Source organism: Malus sylvestris, chromosome 1 (genome assembly GCF_916048215.2).
Source record: "Malus sylvestris chromosome 1, drMalSylv7.2, whole genome shotgun sequence".
Lineage (NCBI taxonomy): Eukaryota > Viridiplantae > Streptophyta > Magnoliopsida > Rosales > Rosaceae > Malus > Malus sylvestris.
In genome coordinates, this window is record NC_062260.1 from 4,832,485 (window position 1) to 4,857,123 (window position 24,639).

General features: G+C 40.3%; 1 pseudogene; it reads left to right on the forward strand.

Annotated features, from left to right (window-relative positions):
• Positions 1–1,625: 1,625 nt before the first annotated feature.
• Positions 1,626–20,664, forward strand: LOC126629654 (bifunctional 3-dehydroquinate dehydratase/shikimate dehydrogenase, chloroplastic-like; annotated as a pseudogene).
• The last annotated feature ends 3,975 nt before the right edge of the window (positions 20,665–24,639 follow it).

Consider the following 24,639-nt stretch of genomic DNA (forward strand, 5'->3'; position numbering starts at 1 on the left):
TCAGTTGTATGCTAAGTTTAGCAAATGTGAGTTTTGGTTAGAAAGTGTTAGATTCCTTGGCCATGTGATTTCAAGGGCTGATATTCAGGTGGATCTTACCAAAGTAGAGGCAGTTGTCGGTTGGAGTCGACCTACCACGATGACTGAGATTCGGAGTTTTCTGGGCTTAGCTGGATATTATTGCATATTTATTGAAGGTTTTTCATCGTTGGCACTTCCTGTGATAAAACTAACAAGGATACTCCTTTTGTTTGGAATGATGAATGTGAGGCTAGTTTTGAGGAGCTAAAGAAGTGACTCGTCTCTACACCTGTTCTTACACTTCTATCTAGTTCTGGAGGTTTTGTAGTATACACTGATGCATCCCATAAAGGATTAGGTTGCGTTCTGATGCAGCACGATAAGGTTGTGGCTTATGGTTCTCGCTAACTTAAGCCGCATGAACTTATTTATCCCACTCATGATTTAGAACTAGCTGATGTGGTTTATGCATTAAAACTTTGGTGACATTATCTGTATGAGGAGTCTTGTGAGATTTATACCGATCATAAGAGCCTCAAGTATGTTTTCACCCAACGAGAGCTAAACTTGCGACGAAGACGTTGGTTAGAGTTGGTGAAAGATTATGATTGTCAGATTCTTTATCATCCTGGTAAGGCGAATGTAGTTGCTGATGGTTTGAGTCGAAAATGCTTAACTAGTGTTGCAGCTTTATCACTTCAGGTTGGTCAGTTAGCAAAGGATCTTAAGAGAATGGAGATTGAACCGATTGATCAGGGTGGAGATCATCTCCTCGCAGCCCTTACGGTACAACCTACGTTAATTGATCGGATTCAAGCAACCCAAAGTGAAGACCCGGAGTTAGTTTGGATCATGGAAGGAGTACGAATAGGTACTTAGCCCTATTTTACCATTTTTGACAGTGGTGTACTTCGTTGCAGGACTTGACTTTGTGTTCCGAATGTCAGAAACCTATGGAGAGAGGTCATGGAGGAGGCTTATAATTCCCTTTTTTTTGTTCACCCAGGGAGTACAAAGATGTATCGAGATCTTCGTGAGAGTTTTTGGTGGGGAAATATGAAAAGAGAGATTACCGAGTTCGTCGCACATTGCTTGATTTGTCAACAAGTTAAGACAGAGCATCAGCAACCTACAGGCTTACTTCAGTCACTCCCTATTTCCGAGTGGAAGTGGGAGCATATTACAATGCATTTTATGATAGGCTTACCAAGGACTCGTGAGGGACATGATTCCATTTGGGTGATCGTCGATCGATTGATGAAATGTGCTCATTTTATTACTGTTGAGAAAACTTATACTCTTAGCGACTTGCAAGACTATTTTTAGATCTGATTATTAAGTTGCATGGAGTTTCTGTATCCATCATTTCTGATCGTGATCCTCGTTTCACTTCTCGTTTTTTAGGTAGCCTTCACCATGCTATGGGGACTAAGTTGAATTTTAGCATAACTTTTCATCCTCAAACCGATGGTCAGTCAGAACGCACCATTCAGACATTGGAAGATATACTTCGAGCTTGCATACTTGAGTTGAAAGATAATTAGGATAAACATCTATCCTTGATTGAATTTGCTTATAATAACAGCTACTAGGCTGGTATTAAGATGGCAACATATGAGGCACTTTATGGGAGGAAGTGTAAGTCTCCTTTATACTGGGATGAAGTAGGAGAATGTCGATTATTGGGACCAGAGTTAATACAGATTGCGGCAGACAAGATTTCTATGATCCGTGCACATTTATTAGCCGCTCAAAGTAGACAACAGAGTTATGCTAATTCCCACAGAGAGGTGACGTTCAATATTGGAGAATATGCCTTCCTACGGGTTTCACCTATGAAAGGCGTTTTTAGATTTGGACGTAAAGGGAAGCTTAGTCCAAGGTTCATTGGACCATTTGAGGTATTGGAGAGAGTGGGCGAAGTTTCCTTTTGCCTTGCACTACCTCCATAGTTGTCTCACATTCACCCAGTGTTCCATGTATCCTCACTCCGGAGGTATCATAGTGATCCTTCTCATGTCATTTCTTATGAGCCTATTCAGGTTAAGGAAAATCTCACTTATAAGGAGTACCCCGTTGAAATTACTGATCGGAGAGAGAAAGCTCTCCGCACCAAGACTATTTCATTGGTGAGCGTGTTATGGAATAATCATGGTGTGGAGGAGTCAACTTAGGAACCAGAGGTTGAGATGCGCCAACATTATCCCCATCTATTTGACTTAGGTGCGTTGAGTTTAAGGGACTAAACTCTTTTTAAGGGGGGAACGATGTGAAATTCCATCCCCGAAATTTCACCAATTATTACGTATCTCGTATTTCGCACTTATGTTAACTTTATTAGTTAATTTTAATTCCATTAATTTTAAGTTTAGTTATTGTTTAGATATCGAGATGGAAATTTCATAATCAATCTTTATCTTTCGTTGATATTTTGAAGTTACAACTAGTGTTTTTAAATACATCTCGAACCCCCGGACGCATAGGCGAAAGCCGTTTGCAAGTCCGAACTATAACGGTATAGTTACGGACGTTTGAAGTTGTGAACTATAGATTGTGGGAAGCATGGGTTAAAGGTTAAGTTATGTTAGAAAAAATAAATAAATAAAAAGGGAACCTGTTCGATTTTTTTTAAAGGGGTCTTAAAGGACCCATTTGGAAAGAAAGGAAAGGCACTTTCTTTCCCCCCCCCCCCTAATTCGTGAAAACGTGAGGTCCACAACCAAAAATTCAAACCGGCCAATTTCAGGCCATTTCCACCATTTCCCAGTTGATTTTCCTACCTCCTTCACCTGCAACTTGCTCAACTACCTTCCTCATTCCCTCTCTACCAAAAATCAAGGGTTTTTAAGGTCTATTTCATGTAGAACTCCATAGGAGAACCCAGGGGTTCTCGACAACGAATTGTCATTCCGGAGAGTATCACCATTCACCATCACCCTTAATCAACTTCCCCTGGACCCAAGAATAAGACCCAATTGGTGGTTGGGGTGTTGGAACACCAAGGAAGCCGAATTGAAGGACACCCACCTTAGGGTTTCGTTGGGTGCGAGCCAAGATGAGGGCTTTCCTGGCCAAATTGCACTCGGCCACAGGTATAAAGATTACTTTACTTGTTGAAGTCTTTATTCCTGTAATATTTGAGAATTTTTGGAGAAAGTCAAATTTTCCGGTGTGTGACATTCGATTTATAAAAATGTTGTTGGTTGAGTATTTTATCGATAAGCTCCTCCACTTGATTATTCTAGCGATTAATGATCTTACCATTGAATTCACACCACTTTTAGTATGCTATGGTAGATAATGTTTAAGGACCTTAGGGACTTACAAGTGAAAATCTAGTGATTGGATATTACGAAATAAGTGACGTAAGATCATGGACCCTACCTTAGAATGACAGTTCGATTCCTCATTAAATGTTTTTATGGGAAATATATAACATTTTTAAGTATGTGAATTATCGAAGGAAATCTAAATGTGGTTTGTACCTTGTTAGGCGGTGATAGAACGTGATGCTTGATGCGAAAATTATCTTAACACACAAATTTAACCCTCTTTTGACAATTGTAGTATAAGTATAAGTAGGGATCGTTCTGGACCGAGGATTAGGAGGGCATGCTAATAACCTCTAAACTGACTCAAAAACATAAAAATAAACTTAAAAACACTTAACAAGACTCACAAGACTCAAAGCAAACTTAAAATACTCAAAACAGCTTAAAACAACCAAATAAACTTAAACTAGACACTAGGAATGACTTTGGACGAAAATTGACTTTTACTTGAATCAAAACACTTAAAAACACAAACTAAAATAGATTTGAAACACTTTGAAACAAGAAACTAAAAGGGGGGTTTTGATTTGAATGAAGTTGAAACAAACAAACAAGTATGAAAAACTAGACAGATTGTAAAACAAATTTGAGAAATAAGATGATGGATGGGATAGCTAGAGGCTTTTTCTCCACACATGACATGTATGCAAAATACTCGATTTCCAGTTACTACGTCATTGAATTATGAACAACAATGCTCCAAATTAACCGTGACATCACTAGTTAACTCTCAGATTTTCCTTGTTTTATTGGATTGGATGATATCATTCGACAATCCAAAACATTCTTCAAAAGTTCCCTACATGACATCATAATAGAGATACAATCAAAGATCATTACGTTTAATGAAAATCATAAGCATTGACAAAGCACTTGCAACTATGACATCATGTCACTCATGCTAGGAATTGAACTTAATGCGATCGTTTATAAGCGACCTTCACTACATGTGAATATAAGTTTGTAACGATTATGTGAAACTTCCTTATATTCTAGCAATGGATTTATGCATGCCAATTAAGTGTCGACCCTTAATTAACAAATACAAATAAGTTATCAATCAAATAGTTAAGCCAATTGCATTCACTATTCAAGAGTTCATAACTGGAATTTATCAAATTATATTGCACACATAATCATGGCTTTGAAATCACCCCTAGCCAAGAGGGGTTTAGCCACTCATATTTACAACAAAACGAAAGGAAATGAATTTAAACATTAGAAATAAAAGAAAGAAAACACCTAAACGCTCCAACGATCCAAGTTGGACAGCAAGCACGTCCAAGCACTTTCCTTCCCTTCCTTTGCTACCGCACAAGGTGTTGGTGAGTGTTTGAAGGTTTGTTTGTATGGAGGAATGGATGTGAAGATGAATGGATGTGTTTGGGTGAAGGTTGTATTGAAATGGGGATGAATGATCAAGCAAAAACTAAACTATATGGCTGCCACACACACTTCCTTTTATAGAGGAAGTGCACAGCAATGGAGGGAAATTGGTGGTGTGTGCAATGATTCAAGGGTGAAAATGAAGTAATGATGCAAAGCATTGGGGGTAAAATGGAGTAGTGTTGCAGCAATGTGTGCATTGAGTGGTGTTTGAAATGATTCAAAGGTGAAAGTGAAGTGATGATGCAAAGCATGGGGGGTAAAATGGAGTGGTGTTGCAGCTAGGGAACATGAATGATTGTGCACATGGTAGAGAAAGGAAAGGGAGGTGGAATGGTGCATAAATGAGTCAAAGGTGGAGCAAAACTCATGATGCACGGCATGGGATTCCAAATGTGGTGGATGGTGCATCAATGAGTGCATGTAGTGGAGGTAAAAGTTGTATGAAATCTGATGGGTGAAGGGGACAACAAATGTGCAGCAATTGAGTGCAATGATTCAATGTTTTGATGCATGAAATCAGAAATAATGAAGGAGACACGGCATAGGAATGTGCAGAAATAATGATGATGCACGGCATAGGAATCCAAAGGGAGTGCAATTGTGGTGCACGACAAAAATGGAAAGGTGAATGGTGGAGTGACACCCCTTTGTGGCTGAGCTCTTTGTCCTTGATACACTAATTCTTCTTTCTCTTTAACACATTCCTAGCCTCTTTAGTCTTCAATTTTGTCCATCCACCTTGCTCAATGCATGTGCTATCCATTCCAAGCCCGAAACTGCTCCAAAATGCATCTTATTGCTTTATAAGGCCTATGGACCTACAAACACACGAAAATAGCTTAAAATACATAATTAACTAAGAAATAACAACATAAATGCATGAGAACAAGCTAATTCAGTCGCATAAATATGTTCCTATCAAATTCCCCCACACTTAGCTTTTGCTGGTCCTCGAGCAAAACAAAACAAACGAAACAAACAAAACACAACCTAGACCTTCCAACATTTGCCTCAGGGATTTTTAATGAAAAATGACATGTTAAAAATCATCATTCCCATAGACATTTGGTCAGTTTTACACTTGAGCACATACTTAATCACAGTCACGACTTACTAGTTCACAATTAACCAATTAAAACAATGTTTTGAATGTAGTAACATGCCTTAGAGAATTTGCTCAATTCTTTACAAGATACTCTCTATTTTCACACACATTTTCTGACTACACACCCTACCTTAGTATATGTGAGAAGATTGATGTAAACACGAAAGACTAGGACTCACATATGTTATAACAAAGAAAGCAATTTTCTGGAGTTTTTAAGCATGTTTAGATATGATCTCATGAATCGAATGCTACTACTTAGATGCGAGAACTAGTGACACCATATGCTCATACCAATTTCGAACTCCACAAATTGAAACACACAACACTCAAGATTGAAGTCAAGGGTTGTAACAAGGCTTGGGGGTAATGGCTAATAAAGAAATGATAGGAATAACAAACGTTCTTAAAGCGATAGCAAGCAAAGCAATGAAATAGACACTTGGAATTCACTTTAGAATGCACAATCAACTTTTAAATACAAAGGGAAGATTCATGCAACACTTAGGGCCGAATTCAATGTTTTGGACCCTTTTTTAACAAACAACACTTTAGAGCTCTTTTTCATACTCTTTTCAATTCTTTTTTTTTCTTTTCTACCCGTGCCTTATTAACGACTTTGGCACACACACACACACAAGAATCACTTCCCCCACACTTGCTTTCTGCAATACATTGATCAAAAAGGAGTTCATTTTAAGTTATGCTTTACTATGCTTCAAGAATAAGGGTATAGATGGTCCTAAAATTAGGCTAGGTAAGGATAGTGTGGGTTAACAAAGAACATAGGCTTAACAAGGCTCAACGGGGTTAAACTTAAACACATAATGAAATAGGGGCATGATAATTTGGCTTTGGTGGTCACTGCACAACTTCATCTTGAATATGTGTTATGCAAATCAATAGCACGCTTTGAATGAAATAGGCATGAGTTCTAGCATTTGGAACTAAATGATGAAATGCCTTCTAAGTAGCAACCAAGCAAAGAATAATGAGATCATGCAACGACTTTAGAAAACAATGCTGCACAGATTATTAACTCTTTAGATAAACGTTTAGGCTCAAGTCTCACAAGGTTGGAGTGTTCATTTGAGTTCCTTCCTTCAAGCATGTTACAAAAACTGATTTTTCCTTTATGATTGCATGTGAATTCATAAATTATAACCACAACCAAGCATACACCAAAGAGTAAATCAAATTTTCATCCATGTTTATAACTCTCTTTAACAGTCATGTAATTAAAAACCAAATCCTCATCATTGTGTTGGAAGGTACCCTAAGACACAAACAAACACATAAAAACAACTCTTTTTGGGTTTTTCAAAACAATTTTTCAAATTTTTATGAGATTTTCGGATTTTTATGTCAAAACACACTAAAACACTCCAAAACAGCTTAAAAACACTTAAAACAGCAAGGAACAACACTAAAAGTAATGGGTGATAAACTCCTACAAATTTCATGCAAAACAATGGTTACCCCCCCATACTTAAATCAAACATTGTCCTCAATGTTTCAAGCATAAACTCACATAAAAACAAGCAAACAAACAAACAATGAATAAACATGACAACTATAGCAAAGTAAAAACCAGACAAAGTAGAGTTTAAGAACGCAAATCTGGTTTTGGAGATAGATTATCTTGTTGACTTTCCACAGCTTTGATCTCGAACTGGGTTGGAATTCTGAGCGAGGAATATTAGAGTTCCTTGGTTGTGCAGTCTGCATTCTTCTCTACTTGTTTCTTCTGCATGGCAGGCAGGCAGGCACAAGGTAGAGGTGTTGGTCTATTTCTTTGTTCAATCTATCCAAGTGCCAACCATTTTCTTTCTTTCTCCTTGTCCCTAGCTGAGGATGAATTGGCACATTGTCTCCATATGCTTCGAGGTATCATTTTCACTTCCCTTATCTATTCCCCAGGCAGATGTGGTAGGTTGAGGAAGCATAAGATGTTGAAAATAAGTACTCGAGAGCAAGGCTAGGTAAGTAATCGGGAAGGGGTTCCAGGCAGTCGATTCCAGATCGAAAGATTGATACCAAGTGTTGGCTGATTGCTCTCTTTCTCCTTGTCTCGCAGGTCCAAAACAATGACAAGGAGAAGGACATGGAGAAAGCATCATATGAGATACTCTTGCTTTCAACCTTCATGATATGAAATACTTTTGCTTTTGATGGGTTGTTTGCGGAGGTATCCTAGGGAATAAGGAACACTGAGTGACTCGAGAGGCTTTGTTGGGAAGGCATTCTCAGAGATGAAGGGTTATGTATGTCTGCCTTGCAACGGAGGGTGAAGGTCGACATTTATATGAATTAAGAATCGGTATTATTCTTTTCCCCTTGTCGGCAACCGTTGGATGATTGAATAGTAATCTTTGCGTGCTTTCTACGTCACCAGAAATCTTCAACAGATTGCCCATAATTTCCGCAAGGCTGAGTGTGCATGTGACAGATGCTGACACGTCTGGAAAAGTAAATGCCTCTTTGATATCTGAAATCGGCGCTTCGACAAATTGCTCGTGATTTCCGCAAGCTGAGTGTGCATGTGACAGATGCTGACATGTCTGGAAAGGCAAATGCCTTTCCGATATCTAAGCTTGCCTATTCGATTTCTGAGCTCCGTTGAGTGCAGAGGTTGCATGTGACAAGTGCAAACAAATCTGGAAAAGATGATGGCCCGTGGTTTCTGAGCAAGCCCAGCTTTTGAGAAAGCTAGCACCTCTTCGATTTTTGAACTGGCCTCTTCGATTTCTGAGCTCGCCTCTTTGATCTCTGAAATCCCGTCGAGTGCTAATTTTTATAGAGGATAAGCAGTTCGTTTCTAAGCACACTTGAATTTCTGCCCGTAGAAACTCCCTTCATTGCACTTCTAAGATCTCGATTTGTCTGACCTCATCTTTCTTCAACACCTTTGAAAATGTCTAGCCCCTTTGACCGTCATTTTGACTTGAACCTTGGTGAAGAGGCATCTATGCCTTCTCTAGACAACATATGGCACCCATCCTTCATATCCCCTACTGGTCCTCTTACCGTTGGGGATTTGGTGATGAAGAATGATATGACCGCTGCGGTGGTGGCCCGGAACCTTGTCACTCCCAAAGATAACAGACTACTTTCCAAACAGTCTGATGAGTTGGCTATTAAGGATTCTCTGGCTCTCAGTGTGCAGTGTGCAGGTTCTGTGTCTAATATAGCCCAACGTCTATTTGCTCGAACCCGTCAAGTTGAATCATTGGCGGCTGAAGTGATGAGTCTCAAACAGGAGATTAGAGGGCTCAAGCATGAGAATAAACAGTTGCACAAGCTTGCACATAACTATGCTACAAACATGAAGAGGAAGATTGACCATATGCAGGAATTTGATGGTCAGATTTTACTTGATCATCAAAGGTTTGTGGGTTTGTTCCAACAGCATTTGCCTTCATCTTTTGGGGCTGTACCGCGTAGTGAAGCTCCAAATGATCAACCTCTGATACCTCCTCCTTTTGTGGCTCCGCCGACTGCTGATGCTCCGTCGACTACTGAGACTTCTCCTAAGCAGCCTTTGTAAAGGCTCCCTCTTGTATTTTTCTGCCTCCTGTTCATTTTCAACAAATTTTAATGTAAAATACCTTACATATCTGTCAATGTTTCAAAAATAAACCTACACAAAAAACAATTAAACAAGCAACAAATAAAAATGACAATCATGGCAAAATAAAAATGCAGAAAAGGGAAGGTTTTTAGGAACACAAAACATGGGTTGCCTCCCAAGAAGCGCTTGCTTTAACGTCATACAGCCGGACGAAACTTCCTTCTAAGCTTGGATAGGGCCCACGGCACTGAGTGGGATTTCTTCCACAATTTGCCCCACATCACTCTCATAGTATAGCTTCAGACAATGCCCATTCACTTTGAATTCGTCGCTGTTCCTTAAGCTTTTAACTTGGACTACACCATGGGGAAAAACATTAGTGACAACAAATTGCCCAATCCACTTAACCGTAACTTACCAGGGAACAATCGTAGACGATAATTGAATAGTAGCACTTTCTGTCCAATTGAGAATGTTTTTCCCCGAATCATTTTGTCATGAAACACCTTTGTTTTCTCCTTGTAAATTCGCGCATTCTCATAGGCTTCGTTCCCTATCTCCTCAAGTTCATTCAGTTGAAGCTTCCTATTCATTCCAGCAACATTTAAGTCCAAATTGAATGTTTTGACAGCCCAGTGCGCTTTGTGCTCCAGTTCCATAGGTAGCTGACATGGCTTGTCGTAGATTAGTCGAAATGGAGACATCCCTAGAGGTGTTTTGTAGGCAGTGCGATATGCCCACAGTGCATCTTCTAAACGCAAGCTCCAATCCTTCCAATTTGGCCCAACAGTTTTCTCCAAGATTTGTTTGATTTCTCTATTTGAGACTTCGGCTTGGCCACTTGTTTGAGGGTGGTATGGCGTGGAAACCCGATGCTTCACATTATACTTTTTAAACAGTGCCTCAATGGTGCGATTGCAAAAGTGGGAGCCTCCATCGCTTATGAACACCCTCGGCATGCCAAATCTGGAAAAGATGTTAGCCTTGATAAAATCTACCACCACTTTAGAATCGTTAGTATGGGTGGCTTTGGCTTCCACCCATTTCGACACATAATCAATGGCTAGCAAAATATAAGTAAAACCATATGAGGGAGGAAAGGGTCCCATGAAATCCATACCCCATACATCAAAGATCTCCACATTAAAGATGGGGGTTTGCGGCATTTGGTCCTTAGCACCTATTGTACCTATTCTTTGGCATCTATCACAAGTCATACAAAATGTTCTAGCATCCTTAAACAATGTAGGCCAATAGAAACTACTCTCTAAAACTTTAAGGGCTGTCATTTGGGTGCCAAAATGACCCCCACATGCATAACTATGGCAAAATGCAAGAATTGAATTAAACTCGGAATTGTGCACATCTACGAATAATCTGGTCAGGACAATACTTCCACAAATATGGATCATCCCACACATAAAATTGTGCATCATTTCTGAATTTATCACGCTTATATTTATCTAGAGTGCTAGGAACTTGTTTTGTGACCAAATAATTAACCAAATTAGCAAACCAAGGCTCACTTACCTTTAGGGACAACAATTTCTCGTCAGGGAATGTCTCTATAATGGGTAAGGAGTCCTCCTCGTGCACCAAATGACTGAGGTGGTCAGCCACCACGTTTTCACTCCTCTTTTTGTCTCTTATTTCAATGTTGAACTCTTGAAGTAAGAGCATCCAACGAATCAGCCTTGGTTTGGCCTCCTTCTTGGTGAGAAGATACTTCAACGCTGCATGGTCAGAATATACAATCACTTTAGTGCCAAGTAAGTATGAATGAAATTTATCTAAAGCAAATACAACTACAAGAAGTTCTTTCTCAGTGGTAGAATAATTCAATTGAGCATAGTTTAGGGTGCGGGAAGCGTAGTGGATGACGTGGGGCTGTTTGTTCCTCCTTTGGCCTAAAACAACACCAATGGCATAATCGGATGCATCACACATTAGCTCAAATGGAAGGCTCCAATCTGGTGGCATGATGATGGGGGCCGAAGTCAACATGTCTTTAAGGGTTTTGAAAGCGGTCTCACACTCCTTATTGAACTCGAAGGCTACTTCCTTTTGGAGTAAACGGCAAAGGGGTTGGGTGATTGTTGAGAAATCCTTGATGAATCTCCTATAAAATCCTGCATGGCCAAGAAAAGAACGAACCTCTCTCACCGAAGTGGGAGAGGGTAAGTGACGTACAAGATCTATTTTAGATTTATCAACCTCAATCTCTTTTTCTGATATGATATGCCCCAAAATTATACCTTGTTTTACCATAAAATGGCACTTTTCCCAATTCAAGATAAGATTAGTTTTGATGCATCGTTGTAAGATCAGAGTAAGATTATTCAAGCATGCATCAAATGAGACACCAAAGACACTAAAGTCATCCATAAACACTTCAATGATCTTTTCCACAAATTCTGAGAAAATACTTACCATACACCTTTGGAATGTGGCTGGTGCGTTGCATAGCCCAAATGGCATGCATCGATAAGCAAAGGTACCAAATGGACATGTGAAGGTAGTCTTTTCTTGGTCATTGGGAGCTATCACAATCTGATTATAACCCGAATAGCCATCAAGAAAACAATAAAATGAATGACCGGCTAACCTTTCCAGCATTTGATCAATAAAAGGCAGTGGGAAGTGATCTTTTCTTGTCGTAGCGTTGAGCTTCCGATAGTCAATACAAACTCTCCATCCGGTTTGGATTCGGGTGGGCACAAGCTCATTATCTTCATTTTTTACCATAGTGACTTCGGACTTCTTAGGAACAACTTGGACCTGTGAGACCCAATGGCTATCAGAAATTGGGTAAATCACTCCACAATGTAGTAGCTTGATGATTTCCCTCTTCACAACATCCATCATGGGCGGATTGAGCCGGCGTTGTGCTTCTCTAGATGGTTTGGCTCCTTCTTCCAAAAGTATTCGATGCATGCAAGTGGTAGGGTTAATTCCCTTGATATCGGCCAATGTCCACCCAATGGCAATTTTGTATTCCCGAAGCACCCTCACCAACTTGTCCTCCTTTTGTGCAGTGAGTGAAGAAGAGATGATGACGGGCAGCGTCTCTTGCTCTCCCAAAAACACATATTTCAAATGGCTAGGCAATGGTTTAAGCTCTAGGGAAGGAGGCTGGATTACAGAAGGAAGCAACTTGTTAGTCGAATTGGGAATTGAAATTAGGTTAGGAGACTTACCAATATGCCTTGGATTTGACTCTAGAGCAGCAACCATCTCCACCAATTATTCTTGAATAGGCACGGCAAGATGTTCCTTGTTGTTGCCGTGTGCATGCCTAAGTGCTAACCCTTCGTTTTTGAGTCCAATGCTTTGCGTGAGAGTCTTTTCAAGTGCATCCTCACTTAAATCATCAAGGAATTCCTACGCCCAAGAGTCAATCACATCAATAGAGAAACAAGAGTGACCATCATGAGGATATCTCATAGCATCAGAAATATTGAAATCAATAACTTCCCCATCAAATTACATGGTCAATGTTCCCTTGAATACATCTATCTTTGTACGGGCAGTCTTCATGAATGGTCAGCCAAGTAATATTGGTAATTTAGGGGAATGGTTCGAGTTTTCCATTTCAAGCATGTAGAAGTCCACCGGAAAGACTAGGTGATTCACCTGCACTAAAACGTCCTCCAAAACACCTTTTGGATACGCATTAGATCTATCGGCCAGTTGAATGATCACTCCATCATTTTTTAATTCTCCCAAGTTCATAGATGCATATATTGAATAAGGCATGACATTTATTGATGCACCTAGATCTAACATGGCAGATTCAAAGCGAGTATTTCCTATAACACAAGGAATTATAAAACTACCTGGATCTTTGCACTTAAGAGGTAATTTTTGTTGCAACACAGCTGAGACATTCTTACTTACCCATACCACCTCTTTGTTCGAAGCCCTCTTCCTTGTAGTGCACAGCTTCTTCAAGAACTTAGCATACTTGGGGACTTGTTTAATTGCATCTAGAAGTGGAATGTTGACTTGCACCTTTCTGAATGTGTCAAAGATGTCTTTGTTACTCTCATCCTTCTTTGATTGCATAAACTTGCGAGGAAAGGGTGCATTGGTTGGAATGGAATTAGAAGTCATGGAATTTGAACCCAACTTACCTTTGGTGGTCGAATTAGGGTGTGTAGGTGGCTGTGGCAAAGATTGCTCAATCCTTGCCGAGGGCAGGCCTTGTTCTTTCTCCTCAGATTGCATCTTTTCGTTCTCCTTTTGATTGGATTGAGATGGGCTAGGGTCAGATCTAGCTTCTTTTCCACTTCGCAAGGTGATAGCTTTGGCAGATTCGAAGCCTCCCTTTGGATTCACATCCGTCGAACTAGGTAACTTACCTGGTTCTCTACTTGAATTGCCCCATGAACTCAGCCATTTGTCCCATTTGTCTTTTCAATTCAGTCACCTCTCGAGCTTGATTTTGCACTTCCTTGGCGTAATTGTGCATATCTTTGGCTTGATTTTCCTGACCCTTCGCCAACGTAGTTAGTAACTGAATAACTTGAGCATTATCAAAAGAGGAACCTGAGTTATTTTGGGCAGGTTGTGCTTAGGGTTGTGCGGTTGCATACGGCCTTTGATAGAATCCCGGAGGTTGCTGTCTGAATGCACTTTGTTGTTGGGTTTGTTGGGGCTCCCTTCATTTGAAATTTGGATGATCTCTCCAACCTGGATTGTATGTATTCAAGAACGACTCATTCCTTGGTTGGTTTTGACTCCCAAAACCCACGGCGTTGGCAGATTCCCACCCTCCATTCTCGATCAATTGAGGGCACTTAACAGTGAGATGTCCATTCATTGAGCATATGCCACAAGCAGCTACACTTTGTTCTTTTGGTTTTTCAACCACCTGTGAAAGAAGAGTAGTAAGATTAGCCATTTGATTTTGAAGTTCGGAAATAGCACTTACCTCATTAACTTGTTGCTGCCGTGGGTTGTCTCTTTGACCAATGCCTTCATATTGTTGGGCATTCAATGCTCGGTTAGCAATTAAGGTCTTGGCAGCCATGGGTGTTTTGTCCACCAAAGCTCCTCCCGCTGAGGCGCCTAACATTTGGCGTTTAAATGGTAGAAGCCCTTCGTAGAAATATTGAAGAAGAAGCTCCTCCTTCATCTGGTACTGTGGACATGAAGAAACAAGGGTTTTAAAACGCTCATAGTACGTGGGAAAGGATTCACCTTGGTTTTGCTGAATGCCACTAATCCTTTTGCGTAGTAGAATGACTTGAGAGGTTGGGAAAATCTTCTCCAAAAATGCCAGTTTCATACTCTCCCATGATGTGACAGTTCCGGGGACTAGCTCATACAACCAATCTTTAGCCTTTTCCAAGAGAGAAAAGGGAAAAGCCTTCATTTTCAGAATGCTCCCATCAACATTCACAGGGGTCATGCTCGAACAAACATCCTCGAACTCCTTCAAATGTTTATTAGGATCTTCCATGGACAACCCATGGAACTTAGGAATATGGTGCAATAAATTGGACTTTAATTCGAACTCGTCGGTCTTGTTTTGGGCCGCCCTTGGATATTGAATGCATAAAGGCAGAGCATTGTCCAATCCCAAAGCGGAAAGCTCCTAGATTGTTCGATTGTCTACAGCCATATCTTGGACTTCTTCAAAAGTCTTTGCCGTGGCCTCCTTTTGCTCTTCTACTTTGTCTTCTTCAAGATCTGGTGCAGGTTAAGATGGTTGGGGATCTTGTTGATTCCTTGCTCACCTCAAAGTTCGTTCAAAATCATCGTCAAAGTCAAAGATGTGCTTATGAACAGGTTGAGAACTTTGAGTCATAAACCACCTAAAACAAGAAAACAAGTAAAATTAGCAACTAGGAACAAAAACACATCAAAACAAAAAGAAATAACAAGGGATTAGCAAAGTTGCTATTCCCCGGCAACGGAGCCAAAAACTTGATGCGAAAATTATCTTAACACACAAATTTAACCCTCTTTTGACAATTGTAGTACAAGTATAAGTAGGGATCTTTCTAGACTGGGGATTAGGAGGGCTTGCTAATAACCTCTAAACTGACTCAAAAACATAAAAATAAACTTAAAAACACTTAACAAGACTCACAAGACTCAAAGCAAACTTAAAATACTCAAAACAGCTTAAAACAACCAAATAAACTTAAACTAGACACTAGGAATGACTTTGGACGAAAATTGACTTTTACTTGAATCAAAACACTTAAAAACACAAACTAAAACATATTTGAAACACTTTGAAACAAGAAACTAAAAGGGGGGTTTTAATTTGGATGAAGTTGAAACAAACAAACAAGTATGAAAAACTAGACAGATTGTAAACCAAATTTGAGAAATAAGATGATGGATGGGATAGCTAGAGGCTTTTTCTCCACACATGACATGTATGCAAAATACTCGATTTCCAGTTACTACGTCATTGAATTATGAACAACAATGCTCCAAATTAACCGTGACATCACTAGTTAACTCTCAGATTTTCCTTGTTTTATTGGATTGGATGATATCATTCGACAATCCAAAACATTCTTCAAAAGTTCCCTACATGACATCATAATAGAGATACAATCAAAGATCATTACGTTTAATGAAAATCATAAGCATTGACAAAGCACTTGCAACTATGACATCATGTCACTCATGCTAGGAATTGAACTTAACGCGATCGTTTATAAGCGACCTTCACTACATGTGAATATAATTTTGTAACGATTATGTGAAACTTCCTCATATTCTAGCAACGGATTTATGCATGCCAATTAAGTGTCAACCCTTAATTAACAAATACAAATAAGTTATCAATAAAATAGTTAAGCCAATTGCATTCACGATTCAAGAGTTCATAACTGGAATTTATCAAATTATATAGCAAACATAATCATGGCTTTGAAATCACCCCTAGCCAAGAGGGGTTTAGCCACTCATATTTACAACAAAACGAAAGGAAATGAATTTAAACATTAGAAACAAAAGAAAGAAAGCACCTAAACGCTCCAACGATCCAAGTTGGACAGCAAGCACGTCCAAGCACTTTCCTTCCCTTCCTTTGCTACCGCACAAGGTGTTGGTGAGTGTTTGAATGTTTGTTTGTATGGAGGAATGGATGTGAAAATGAATGGATGTGTTTGGGTGAAGGTTATATTGAAATGGGGAGGAATGGATGTGAAAATGAATGGATGTGTTTGGGTGAAGGTTATATTGAAATGGGGAGGAATGATCAAGCAAAAACTAAACTATATAGCTACCACACACACTTCCTTTTATAGAGGAAGTGCACGGCTATGGAGGGAAATTGGTGGTGTGTGCAATGATTCAAGGGTGAAAATGAAGTAATGATGCAAAGCATGGGGGGTAAAATGGAGTGGTGTTGCAGCAATGAGTGCATTGAGTGGTGTTTGAAATGATTCAAAGGTGAAAGTGAAGTGATGATGCAAAGCATGGGGGGTAAAATGGAGTGGTGTTGCAGCTAGGGAACATGAATGATTGTGCACATGGTAGAGAAAGGAAGGGAGGTGGAATGGTGCATAAATGAGTCAAAGGTGGAGCAAAACTCATGATGCACGGCATGGGATTCCAAATGTGGTGGATGGTGCATCAATGAGTGCATGTAGTGGAGGTAAAAGTTGTATGAAATCTGATGGGTGAAGGGGACAGGAAATGTGCAGCAATTGAGTGCAATGATTCAATGTTTTGATACATGAAATCAGAAATAATGAAGGAGACAAGGGTGGTGCACGGCATGGGTGGATAATGAGTGTAATGGTGCATGAAATGAGTGCAAGAAATCTGGTGCATGAAGGGGACAAGGGTGATTATGCATGGCATGGGTGGAAATGTGAGTAAGTGGTGAATCAGTGAGTGCAAGGAGGTGAAAGGATATTGTGCACATGGTAGACAAAGGAAAGGAAGTGGAATGGTGCAGCAAATGAGTGCAATGGAGGGAACATGGATGATGATGAACGGCATAGGAATCCAAAAGGAGTGCAATGGTGGTGCACGGCAATGATGGAAAGGTGAATGGTGGAGTGACATCCCTTTGTGGCTGAGCTCTTTGTCCTTTTTACACTAATTCTTCTTTCTCTTTAACACATTTCTAGCCTCTTTAGTCTTCAATTTCGTCCATCCAGCGTGCTCAATGCATGTGATATCCATTCCAAGCCCAAAACTGCTCCAAAATGCATCTTATTGCTTTATAAGGCCTATGGACCTACAAACAAACGAAAATAGCTTAAAATACATAATTAACTTAGAAATAACAACATAAATGCATGAGAACAAGCTAACTCAATCGCATAAATATGCTCCCATCAAATTCCCCCACACTTAGCTTTTGCTAGTCCTCGAGCAAAACAAAACAAACGAAACAAACAAAACACAACCTAGACCTTCCAACATTTGCCTTAGGAACTCACGGCAGCTTCGACAGATTATCACTAATGTAGGATTCCCTTTGGGTGTGGTATAATTAGTATTTGTCCTGCTGGATTGCACTTAGGTTACTTATGCTCTGATTGTGAATTCACACGTATTATCAGCGGAATACTCTGTTTGGGCGTTAATTAATTTCTTGAAAGCTTGCTATGTGCTATAATACATACACTTAATCATGATCTCCCCTAAGAATCTCCCTGTCTGGTACTATCAGCTGACAGTGTTATGTACTTTTCTAGGCCAAAATGGGAAGTTGGCTAGTACGATGGTGATGAAAAAACTCGATTGGATGCACTTCGGTTAGTTATGGAGCTCGGAGCTGATTACATTGATATCGAGCTTCAGGTTGCTCTCTTTCAAATGTACCACTTCAAATCATTTATGTTGTTGTCCATGGTTGGACCATCACTAAGGTAAACATGATGACAATGGCTGCGGAAAATTCTAATAAACCCATTTTTCCATTTGATACTTTCTGTTTATCGGAATGAATTGTACTTTTAAAATGCAGGTGAAAGTACTTTTAAAATGAGGGTAAAAACACAAACAGATATAGTATATAGGTGAACACAGGTAAAAACCATCAAAGAGATTCAAAAATTGTTCGTAGTATCTCATGGCAGAAAAAGAGGCTTACTGCTAGTGCCTTGTTCTTGAAAACAACTGATGTCGGTTTTGTGGACGCTGCTGGTTATAACTCAGCTTGTTCTTTGAAATAGTATGGATGAAGAACGGCTGCACATTCTCCTCCACCTAAAATGTAGATAAGCTACTATTATCAGTTCCATCATCACAAACATACTAGGAAATTCGCTTCTTTCCATTTCCGATATAAAATTTTCATAAAGATTGTAAAATACATATGAATTGCCTTCTACTAATCTAATTACTTGTTTTTGAAGGTTGCTCGTGAATTCATCAACTCTATAAATGGAAAGAAGCCAGAAAAGTTAGAAGTTACTGTTTCTTCTCACAACTTTCAAGATACCCCTTCCGTGGAGGCTCTTGGCAATCTTGTAGCAAGAATACAAGCTACTGGAGCTGACATTGTGAAGATTGCAACCACTTCCTTGGATATAACAGATGTAGCACGCACTTTTCAAATAACCGTTCATTCTCAAGTTCCGTTGATAGGAGTTGTACTTTTGATTTCACGGATACTTTCTGCAAAATTTTGGGGTTATCTTACTTATGGCACGTTGGAGTCGGGAATAGTTTCTGCTCCTACTCAACCTACAATCAAGGATCTATTACATTTATACAATTTCAGACAGATAGGACCTGACACAAAAGTTTTTGGCGTCATTAGCAAGCCTGTCAGTCACAGCAAATCACCAAAGTTGTAGAATGAAGTATTCAAGTCAATCGGTTTCAACGGCGTTTATGCACATTTGTTGGTAGACGATATTGTAAAATTTTTCCAGATATACTCATGTGTGGATTTTGCTGGATTCAGGTTCAATTTCATGTTGAGTATTTTAGTCTAAAGAGTAGAATATCAATATACAGTTTGTTCTTGGACATTTTCCTTCAAGATCACAGCTTCTTGTCTTCAATTCTCACGCAGCGTTGGTATTCCTCACAAGGAAGCCGCCCTGAAGTGCTGTGATGAGGTTGATCCAGTTGTAAAGGTAATCTTCTACTATGATGCTAGCAGTGTATTTTGGAGGAATTGGCTGACCTCTTTTAAACTGCATATTTATCTGTTTTCTTCGTGAATTGTACTACTTGTACTTGATTGACTTGAATCAATCTTGATCGCCATATTAGTCAATCGGAGCTATAAACTGCATTATAAGTGACGGGAAGTTATATGGATTCAATACGGACTATGTTGGTGCTATTTCTGCCATTGAGGAAGGACTGAGAGGTTAGGTTTCCTATATATTAGTAGTAGCTAGCTCTACTCTTTCTTCCATGTTTGTGATTGTAAGAACCTTCCTGTAGGTTTACACGCATCTCTTTTCACAGGTTCACATAATGGTGACAGTGTAACTGGTTCACCTTTAGCTGGAAGGCTGTTTGTTGTCATTGGTGCTGGTGGTGCGAGCAAGGCACTTGCTTATGGTGCAAAGCAAAAGGGAGCAAGGATTCTAATTGCCAATCGCACATATGGTTTACTTTTGTCTTTGTTTTTATATTCCAGAAAACTATTCGTTTTTTTTTTTTTTAATTCCATAAAACTATTCTTCCATTTTGATGGTTTAGACACACTATTGCTCTAAAATCTACCCTCTAAATGGGATTGCTTCCGATTGCATAATGGGAACGAAACTTTTTTACTTTTTCTTTTAGTTTTCTTCACTTAGGTTATAAATGTATTTTAGAAAGAAAAAAACATTGAGATATATTATTTGTTCTTGATATCGCTAACAATTTATTTATATATTTACCGTGTTCATGAAGGTCGAGCCAGAGAACTTGCAGACACCGTCGGTGGTGACGCATTATCTCTTGCTGATCTATGTAATATCCCTCCAGAGGACGGCATGATTCTTACAAACACAACATCTATTGGAATGCAACCAAATATTGGTGACACACCCATTTCCAAGGTTTGTGTGTTGCTTCTCACATTTGTATTGTTGCGTTATCGATACGAACAGCCTCATATAACAGAATTAAATGGGTTTCCATTTTTGCAGGATGCTCTGAAATTTTATTCACTGGTTTTCGATGCCATTTACACACCAAAAACAATCATAATGGCTCTCAGCACATGCTACCACACGCTATCATTTTACTTTACGCCTTCAGAACTCTCAAACATTTTACTCTCAGATCATCCTTCAAATCTCCCTTCTTAACCAGAAAAACTCTTTTGAATCCTGAAATTCCTTCGAGTCCTCCACAATGGCTCTCAGCACCTTCATCTCCAAACTTTCCGATGAATGTGCCAAGTGCCAGGACTTTATTGACCGAAGCGCCATCAAAAACCTGCTATTCTAAGGTGACTCAAGCGCTTCCCATCAGATCTTGGGACCACTCTTCAAAGACAACGTCCCAGCGTCCATTACCAACCTTCTCAAAGATCACTGCCTGGAACCCCTGCTTCAAGGTTATGACTGGTCGAAGTGGGAATTTACTAAACCCCAAGGAGCTTGGCCATCAACTATCATGGCCTGGGTAGCGTGGGTTGAAAGGATGGAGAAATTCTTCAGTAAGGAGTGGAAGATTCTTGGCATTTATGATGTTGTCAAGCTCTCGACAATCGAGATCGCCATGGACAAAGCACTTCTCATGGCAACTTTAGGCTTCTGGTGCTCGACCACCAATACTATGGTCCTTCCGCTCGGGCTTATTGGCCCCATTATTCTTGACATCTCAGCCATCATCGGGGTCTCCCGATTGACGTCTCCCTCTCCGGGTGCCCATCTAACCTCGACCTCAAGATGCTCTTCGACGAACGTGCTGTCGAGTCGCTGACGAAGAAAACCCAATAACCCCTGAAAGAGTAAGCTTAGAAGTTGCACAAGAACTTCTTCAACTACAACACCCTCATTCAACACTTCGCTGGCTGAGGGGAAGAAAACCTCAGGAAGGGAGAACACGAAGCCTTCCTTTTTTACTAGTACAACAAATTTATTTGTTGTACCAAGTCAAATAAATGTTTGGTCAAGAACATGCCAGTCGCTGAAGCAGTGGCCAATGGTCATGTCCTAGTGCTTAGCGCGGCTATCCTCGCCAACCTCAAACGTTGCCTAGCCGAGACCACGGTCAACAAGATTGACCCATACCAGACTGGCCCACTCTAGATTTTTCAACTCTAGCTGCAAGTCTATTTTGCCACCCTCAGGCCAGAAGTCCCTAACTTCAGACCTATTAAAGCGTTAGGTCTGCAATTGGGCTCTAGACCCGCTCCTCCTCACTCAGCCAAAGAAGCTTTTAAATACTTTTTTGAGCTACCGTTGTTAAGAATGCCCCCTTCCATCAAGCTCCCATCCTCAGCATGGAATGAAGCCAAAGACGCTGACCTCCGAAAGAGTTGGGGGTTGTTTGTGTTAACTCGCGACCTTCCTCTCGGCTGCGATGCCAAATGTGCAAGTTGGGAAATCTACCAACCCCACTTCATCAGCCGACAACTTGGCTACCTCCAAGGCTACCCACTGCCTCTACTCACCTCCCGTTCTCTCCTGAGCCGAGGACGCCTCTCTAGTTCCTCAGAAAGAGAATGCAGGGAGGCCGAGTAAGAATTTCAAGAAAACGTTATCAACAAAAAATGTGGCGACTGCCCAAAAAAGACTCCTGCACCAACATCCAAAGAAACGGCTCAAGGTATTTGTCTGCGTCTATCATTTCACTCTGGTCATTTGTTCGAACTCCCTTCTGATTTGATTTTAGCATTTTCAAGTAGTCAAAAGGTAACGTGGTCATTCTGGAGGAAGAGGTGTGATTATGTTGCTGGTAACTTTTTCGAATAAATTCTGAATACTAATAACTCTTATTTCAGGACGATGAAACCCCTATAACGAGTCGTCCTCGACCAACCAAACCCCTTACAACTCATCCTCCTCCTGTGGTTAAGGCGGCTGACCATGTCAATCCTCCTTAGCAGATCATGGGAAAATGCCTCATGTCGAGCCTGAAGTGACGACGGAGACGCGAATCCATCTGTAGGATCAAGACCGTGGCGTTCCTCCATAAGAAGTCACTTCGGCTTTTGTAAGGCTTAATCCCTTTCTTTCGTTAGTTTTACTATAACAAGTCTGAACCGAGAAAAATATTAAATGTCAGGTGCCCGATTATTCATTTCACCTAAAATTCTATGCGTCGAAGAATGTTATCTATATTTCCTGGCCACCTTAGTGACCATTAAATGTAGATAACCTCCATCAGCCGCGTGAATTGAGAAGCAGTCTTAAACAATGGGCTCGGCCATTAAGCTCTCTAGGTTCAAGCAATGAACCAGGGGACTTGGCCGAAGTTTCATCTCGATAGGTCTAAAACAACTTCCCTCTGTTATATTCTTTTCAATTTTCCTTTTGCCTAAAATATTTTCTTGTGCAGCCTTCATGGGAGGTCGAGCTTGATGCTCTACTCTTGAATACCTCTGGGGTAACCGGGTCTTCTGCCGTGTCGGTTGAGCCTTCGAAAACCGCAGTCGAATCCAACGCCTTCGCCAAGTTGCAGAAGCTGCTATCCCTTTCTGCCTCACAAGTCCTTCAATGCAAAGGCCTCGACTCTATAGGAGAGTGCCTGAATTATCTTGCAGCCGGTGGTTTGCTGAGCATTGAAAATGTTGTTCGCCTATCCGATCTTCTAGAGCGGACTCAGTAGTACTTTACTATTTTTGAATGGGCTCTCCAGGCTGAGGACAACCAAAGTAAAGAAAACACAACTGGCCGATCTTGATCATCAAATTGCCGAACTGCAACGTCAAATTGCCAAACTTCAACGACAAAGGTCGGCTGTTGCTTTAGAACTCGAAAAAGATTTTGAAGTGAATAAAGCTCGACTGATGGACTTTGCAACTGGTGTAAATCAGATCCAGCAACTTCAGCTTAATAAAAGGAGGAGGCAAGCTGAAGTCACAATGGGTGAAGTAAGGTGGCTAGAATTGAAGGCCGCTCTTGAAGCCTTTCTTCCTTCGACCCCTTAGGAATTTGGCCTTAGGAATCTTTTGTAACCTTACTTGTAAGCCCTTTTTGCAAAATTAATGAAATGATCTTTTATTCTCACATCTCCCAAGTGATTGGATAGTATTTCTTTAAAAATTTCCCGTTAATCGGCAATTTGTGAATTAAACCATTCCGATCCTTAAGGTGGTATGCTCCTTTGCCGAGAACTTTATGAACGATGAATGGTCCTTCCCAATTTGGCAACCATTTTCCGAACCTGAGGTCTTTAATCCCTACAGGCAGCACAGTTTGCCAAACCAACTTTCCCTCTTTGAATGTTTTTTGTCTGACTCGTTGATTATAGGTTAGCTCAGCAATCTTCTTCTGCTCCACCAATAAATTATAAGCGTCAAGCCGAATTTCTTCCAAATCTTCTAACTCGTCTCATGGCCTGACTGTACTCGGCACTAAACAAACTACTTTGTTCAATCACCCACAACGAGTTTATACTCATCTCGACCAGCAACATCACGTCTTGTCTGTATGTTAACGCGTATGGAGTCGTTTCGGTAGCTGATCGGAATGAAATTCGATAAGCCCATAACACTTCGTTTAACTTTAAATGTCACATACCGGGCCTTTCCTTTACCATTTTTTGAGAATACCGATCAAAACCTTATTCCTTGCTTTGGCCTATCCATTCTCCTGCAGGTAATACGGCGTAGACTGCTTGAGTCGAATTTTTAGTTTTACCGTATACTCCTTAAACCTGTCGGATGTAAAGATCGTTCCATTATCTATTATGATTTTTTCTAGTACACCGAATCTAGTCACGATGTTTTCTTCTACAAAGTTACAGACTTTTTTAGACGTTAACTCGACATATGACCTGACTTCGACCCATTCGGTGAAGTAGTCCATTGCGACGAGTATCCACACATGCTTTGCTGACCCGAAAGATGGTGTAATTTTGTCGATTACATCCATGGCCCATCCTCTAAACAGCCATGGTTTGGTGACCGAATGGAGTGACTCGGTCGGGACCCTCTATATAGGTCCATGAATTTGACATTGTACACATCCTTATGCAAACTCAATACAATCCTTCAATATACTCAACTAGAAATAACCGTGTCGACGAAGCAACCATTGCATCTTTCGTCCAAACTAATAAGGGCAACAAATACCTTCATTGGCCTCTGTGATTACTTGAGCAGCCTTCTG